The 6956-nt window shown below is 37.2% G+C and overlaps 1 protein-coding gene across 4 annotated transcripts in view; it reads left to right on the forward strand.

The window, feature by feature from the left end:
- Positions 1–6956, forward strand: part of LOC106464934 (glycogen synthase kinase-3 beta-like) — a 76566-nt gene that overhangs the window by 11601 nt on the left and 58009 nt on the right. The window contains exon 2 of one of the 4 annotated variants that reach the window (XM_022392748.1): positions 4784–4934. The exons of the other annotated variants lie outside the window; for them this stretch is intronic. The gene's annotated coding sequence lies outside the window, so the exon portion shown is untranslated. The remainder of the gene's footprint in view (positions 1–4783; positions 4935–6956) is intronic. 4 annotated transcript variants of the gene reach the window in all.

Raw genomic sequence — 6956 nt, forward strand, 5'->3', positions numbered from 1 at the left:
TTTTTTAATAGTGTAATGTACTGTCTTTTTTTAATAGTGTAATGTACTGTCTTTTTTTAATAGTGTAATGTACTGTCTTTTTAATAGTGTAATGTACTGTCTTTCCTCCTGAAAGTTATAGTCAAGCCAACGATTCTCAAACATAATTCAATCCTTGTATTCTATAAGCTTCACTTCACTTATCCCTAAATTACTCCTAACCTCTATTCTCTATTACCAATATATTGTATATTTAAAATCAGTTTTAATTGAATTTAAGCCATTTCACTGTTTGTAGTTGTAGATAAATCTGATACTAAAATTTCTCATTAAATATTTTTATACCATTAAGGCATAGCCGGGTGGATAAGTCACTCGACTCGCAATCCAAGGGTCGCGGGTTCGCGTCCTTGTCACACCAAACATGCCCACTTGGGCGTGGGGCTAGCAACTCCACCCCGATAACAATCTGCTACGGAAACTGCAACAACACTTCCGTTGGCGAAGTGTTGTTGTAGCCCTATATTCCACTACGAACGACAGGAACTAAGAAGAAGAAGAAGAAGAAGAATTATTAGTACCACTGGTATAATATACACCATACCTCTAGTTACATATGAGTAATTGCTAATTTTAATAATTTACTAATGTATTAGATTATCTGCAAACACCAAATAATAATAGAATCAAGAATTTCAAATCTTGGGATGAATAAATTTTTCTTCTTACTTATGTATCAAATAGAATATTTAAGGAAGGATATTGAGCTGTTGATAGGATCCAGAGAAGAAATAGCATTGTTATTCTTGGTTAGGAAAGGTTATTGTAGATCTAAACCTCTTAATATGTTTTCTCTGTAGAAGAGAAGGACTTTTGGAAAGAGACATGATTGTGATTTTACAGGTTGTTAGAGTTTTATAACCAATAAAAACGAGTGATATTTTCATAAGAAATTCTGCAAGTAACAAGACTAGAGATCACAGTTGAAAATACATAAAAGTCAGACATAACTCCAGGTAATCTGGTATAGCATTTATATTTGCCATTAATTATGGTAGAAACTACACCATTAAATAACTATAAGATGAGATTGATGAATATTTTAAGTTTGGGGTTAAATATGAAAAAAAAGTTTTCTCTGTGTAGTTTTGAGCAGGGTGGTAGTGTGAAATGTGATAAATAAATTGGGCCAAATGACCCATTGTGGTCCTTCAAGGATCTGTCTTCTTTATTATTTATAACAGCACTATGGCTAATGTATAAGAAGTAAAATTTCTAAAGTTGATCATACTGAATTAGTGGTTTAGGATGATTCTCTAGAAAATGATTTGTTAATTTGAAAGAATTGGACAGTCTTGCTGAATGGAGTAATTGTGGAAATCGAGTTAAAAGAGCTTAAGTTGGTAGAGATATGTGTGGGAGAAACATTAGTACTGTGGAGAGCAAGAAGAACTTGAATGTAATGAGTGGTACAATCCTCGAGTCTTTGGCTGAGTGTTTGGAAGTCGTGAGAACAAATAGGGTTATGGGATCTATATACAGAAATTTTGAGCTGAGGAATATGAGATGCTTATAACATTGTACATAAATTTTTAAGACCTTATTTGGAGTTTTCAGTTTTAATCCCTTAATGAAAGATAGTGATTTATCTGGAAAAACTTGGAGACATCTATCAAATTGAATAACTCACAAACACCCCTTCTTAAAATTATGCAGACCATCATTTATTAAATAAAGGATTATATTCATTCCTTTTTTGGCCCCAAATTATCTTCCTTTTCAACATACATTTTTCAATTTTATGCATTTGTTTTCCAGAAACATTTGTAGTGATACTCAAACCCTAACTCTTCAATTAACATATTTGTAAATGAAATACAATATTTCTAATTGAAAATCAATATCAAATATATTATTTTGGAATTATAGTAGTGCAGTTCATAAGTAAGCTGCTTTACAAGTTATGGGAAATGAAGACAAAAAAATATGGTAAATTGTGTCATTTATGCAAGTAGTAAGACAGCATATAGTTTTAGTGTAATGTTCAGTTCATTGTAATGTGAAGGGTTAAAACTGTAACTGTTATTTGCTTTGGATCACTAAGAAGAGTTGATACTTCAGTCCATTATTGTGCAGACTTAGAAGATTCTGTGCGATCCACATGTTCCATGTTTGAATTACATATTTTTCTTCAATAAGTTATTTCTCAACTAGTCTGTAAAATATTCATGTAAAATATCCTTGTATAAAAGTATGTTGATATGTGTGTCTGCATAAAACTAAAATGAATTGTGTAATATCAAGATAAGTACTTGAAAATTGTTAGGTTACGTTTTATTTACCATTCTAATTTTATTTCAAATTTACTGAGATACAATTAGCAATATTGTTTCTGTAGTAAGCTTCATTATTTAAAATATCATATGTGAAGTGTGAATTATATAAATTTCTGCGGCTCTTATTTTAGAAAAATTGGTTTATAAAAATCAGAAGGAAACAAAACTTCTGTTGTATCTGTTTGAAAATTATCTATAATCTCTTTCCCATATTTCTTTCTACTACATTTTTAGTTAATAAAGAATAACCTCAACATTGAAAACCTTTTAGTTCCGATATGGTACTTCCCTCTTCTCACAAGATTAGCTATTCTCGTCCAATGCTGCCCTCTGTATGCAGATTCTTCTTTATGCATGCCACAAGCCTTCTGCTCCCCCTATTGGAATCAAATGATTCCAACATGTCTCTCTTGTAAATCATCATGCGTCACTTCTCCACCAATAGGAGCATAACATACTCATGTGATGCATGTGATTCCCACTATACACCCCTACTGAACTATCACTTCTCGTTTGGCAGCGCCTGTGCTCGGACATGTTCCTTTTTGTTTATTAAAAGTTTCATGTTCATCTCTAGTATACTCATAAAGTGGTCTTCATTTATTTTCTCTTCTGGTTTTTATTAAGAAAGTTTCTTAACTGCACTTTAATCCCAGTTTATTACAGTCACATTGTTATTTATACTTTTAGTTATTGGTTGTCTCTTCCTCATTATGGATTCTGAAGTTCATGTTACAGCATTGGGGGTCACACCTACAACTAGCATTATGTCTCAGGCCTCGGGTGCGGGCGACTTAACGGGGGATTTATCCGCATTTATTTGCCAGGTGATTGAACGTTACATGGGTCAACCTGTCTCTCCAGACCTTGCCCCACTTACAAGCTGAGCCTGTTCAGGCGACGAGGAGTTGGATCGCCTATTTCTACCTGCTGATTTTTTTGTGTCTTCCGATGCCCCACCTGAGGAGTCCATTAGACCTAATATGGTCTTTTTGGATTTTGTTTCTCAGGTATGTGACATTTTACCCCTTTCTCCTATTTCCTAGGAACTGCATCCTTCCTTACTACATGACCAATCTTTCCATCTCTGTTTAGTCCCCTCCCCCTCCTCGGATATTCAGGTACATGCTCAAATTAAGTGATGGGATTAGCATGCCTCATCCCCCACTGGCTTTGGATCTCTTATATATTATCGTGCAGACTGACCTTTTTTGGACCAACAATTGTTAGGTTTCATTTTTCCTGTTTGGGGTGTAGCCCCCAAATCTCCTTTAAGTCTGTCTCATGTCCAATTTTCCCACATTCATCTTACCCTCACAACTCTTTTACAGTATCTCTCTACCATCCATCTCCTCTCTGAGGCTCTCTACTGAAATCCTGAGGGGTTTTCTGAGGACATTCTCTACCTTCTTTCTTCCATGTTGGCTCATTTATCATCTTCGGTTCTGGCTTTATATACATGGTTTCACTGTTGTTGGGACCTTCTATGTCATGATGTGACCTTAATTTGCGTTTGTTTATCATTATCTTATCTTTGGGATTTATTTATGATTACTTCATCAGGTGATCTCTCTCATCTATATCACTCCCTGTCGAGTCCTTTTGGTTACTCCTTATTGGCCAGCTCAAACTTGGTTTACATGATTACAATGATTAAACATGATTATTTGGTTCTTGGTGAGGAGATCAGGTTTCTCTTGTTGAGTAACTTTCCTTTTAGCTCGTTCCATACGTCCTTCTTCAGTGGAGGTTCATCAGTACTAATGGAAAGTGTTCTGCAGTTGGTCTGTGACTCAGGGATTCCCTACTGACTGACCTACTGTGGCTCGGGTGGCAGAGTTTCTCACATGGCTTTTCAACCAGAGGTCTTTGGTCACCTCACTCTCGGGTTATCAGGCTGCCTTATCCCATACATTTCATTTTTCTCGATACCGTCAAGTTTTTGCTACCCCTTTCCTTAACATGTTAATGCATTCCTTCTGGATTTGTTGTCCCTCCAGACAGCCTACTCTTTTTGGACTGAGATATTAATGTAATCTTCCATTTCTTCATTTTATCTCCATTTAAATCACTTTCCTCATGTTCCATGTTTCACCTTTCACTTAAAACATATTTCCTTCTTCTCTTAGCCTGTGGAAGTTGAAGGTCTGATTTGTTTGCCATTGACGTTTCACATATGCTTTACCACTCCACCTATCTTCTCCTTTATCCAGATCATTCCTCATATCTTTCTCCCAAATATCTATGTGGCTATTTTGTGTTCTGATTGGGACTTCAATTTCCATTAGATACTCTTCATTGTTATATTGCCTGCATGGCTTTGTTTCCCTTCTACCCTCACCAATTGGATTTGACTTTTGATTCAATTGGTTTATTCCTTCATGTCTTCCTCCTCCCAGAATTTGTTCCAGGTGTTTTCTCATCAGATTTGACACTTAATCTTTTCCCTTGCATCTCATCTTCAATAGCCATTGGAGGAATTCCTATAGTCAGCCATGTGGACTACACCTAATATGTTCATCTTCCACTATTTACATCATATCCCAGTTTCTTCTTCATTGGGTTTTCATCTTCCACCTGTAGCTGTTCTTCAGGCTAATTCAGAGCGACTATGACTGGGTAAGTTTATATTAATACTTTTCTTTTTCTTTCAGGGGCCCTTGCTTCATTTACTCATTATATGAATCCCACACTGTGGCAAATGGTGCCTGACCAGGTATTCTTCAACTTGAAATCTGCGCTCTACAGCCATGTTGACTTGCACTTTAATTTCCATGGCTTCACAGTTATGTTGAGATAGGGTATTCCACAAAATCACTTGTAGGTGAATAACCTCGTGATGTAATCGCTTCATAAACTTGCCCGTTCCAGACTGTACCACTCATGGACTGCATGGGTAAAGCAGAATGGGATAGCTGCCCATCCCTGCCATGCCTTGTATTGAATAAATTGGTATTGCTTTTAAAATAGGGTTTTGTGGTCACCCATTGCACCATCTCAGGTGATGGTGTTCCCCCTGACTCTTCACTATGTTCACATACCTCTTTCTTCTAGTGGAGTATAGGAGTCTTTACCACTTTCCAGTTCCAAACTGCTGGTATGGTTGACTGTGGAGGCACCCTCCAGAATGGATTCCACACAAAAATGGCTATAACCATTCAGTGCACAGTAGGGCAGTGGTGTTCTGCAGGTGTAGATGGCATGCTATCCTCCAATATGCAATATACACTCACAAAGGAGTGAGAGTCACATTGCAGTTCACCCCTTCGATTGGGAGCCCTCATCCTACCCCCCACGTGGATGTTGGTACCCTGTGACTAGGTTTTGGATTTAGAGTTGAATCAATCAACATAAGTCCTCACACATGTTTATGGTTTTCTATATTCCTCCCTTGATTATACTCCTTCTGTGTTGTGGGTCACAGTGGGGGTAAGGGGGATTGATCTGGTTCTGTCTTTTTTGTTATCCCTTGTTGTATCTTATTCTGAGGATGTTATTGCTTTTCAGATGGTTCTGATCAGTTTTGTTGTTGGGAAAGTTAATTTATATTATATAGACATCCTTTTGATACCAGATGCCGGGTCCCTGGATCAGTAGATTAAAGCTAACACGTGTCATGCTCAGGAGTCAGAGTGGTGCTAGATTCCCCCTGGTCTCTTGAACCTGAGGTGAAAATATTATGATCCTCATCTTACCCCCACATGCATGTCAGTTCCCAGCGGCATAGGTTTTGGATTTAGTTGACTTACTGAGCACGGTCCATCGCACCCTAGCCACACTACTCCTAGGGGCACATCCATTGTTTTATACTTTGTGGGATTAAGTTATACATATGTTTACATGTTTAGGATCACCATCCTGCTACAGTTCTCTCCCACTTGGATGTGCTCCTCTCTCTTTCTCCACCCTTATCTACTACACATTTCAAGGATGGGTAAAGAGTATATCTGGTTCAGAAATAGTGCGGTTCCCCTCATCAGATCTTCGGATCTGACTCTCACATTTTCGGAAGATTTTGGGAGGTACTTCTGTTATTCCCTTGCACCAGTCCCTCCTCCTATTCAATGTGGGATTCTATCTAATCTTGTGAGGGGAGGGAAGTACCATATCAGAAGTTGTAATTTTCCTATACTGAAAATGTATTTCGGATATTTGTATTTCTCTTCTCACACTTCCCACCCTTCCTCTGGTGCATACGCCTTTTGCCAAACCTAGAAATCATAGCTCAGTAGAGGCATATAGAGGGAGTCATATGCATAATGTGAGTATGTTACGCTCCTATTGGTGGAGAAGTGACACATTGTTGGAATCATTCAATTTCAAGAAAAATTTGCATATAGTGGGCAGCACTGGATGAGAATAGCTGTTCTTGTGAGTGGAGGAAAGTACCTATCAGAAATACATTTTCAGTATAGGAAAATTATTACTTTCCCTTTTTTAATTGTTTACATATTTTCTTAATGAAATAGAACGAACGCTCTCCATTACACATCACATTCAACACTACAACTGGTAAATTATTAGGTTATCAAGAAAATAATGTCGTGTTTTGGAACACTTTCATTAACCACCCCCAAAAAAATTTACATCACATATAATAGTTAAACGAACTGCCTATACATCACGTTAGTGTATCCTATA

This window comes from Limulus polyphemus, unplaced genomic scaffold, assembly GCF_000517525.1.
Source record: "Limulus polyphemus unplaced genomic scaffold, Limulus_polyphemus-2.1.2 Scaffold1788, whole genome shotgun sequence".
Taxonomy (NCBI): domain Eukaryota; kingdom Metazoa; phylum Arthropoda; class Merostomata; order Xiphosura; family Limulidae; genus Limulus; species Limulus polyphemus.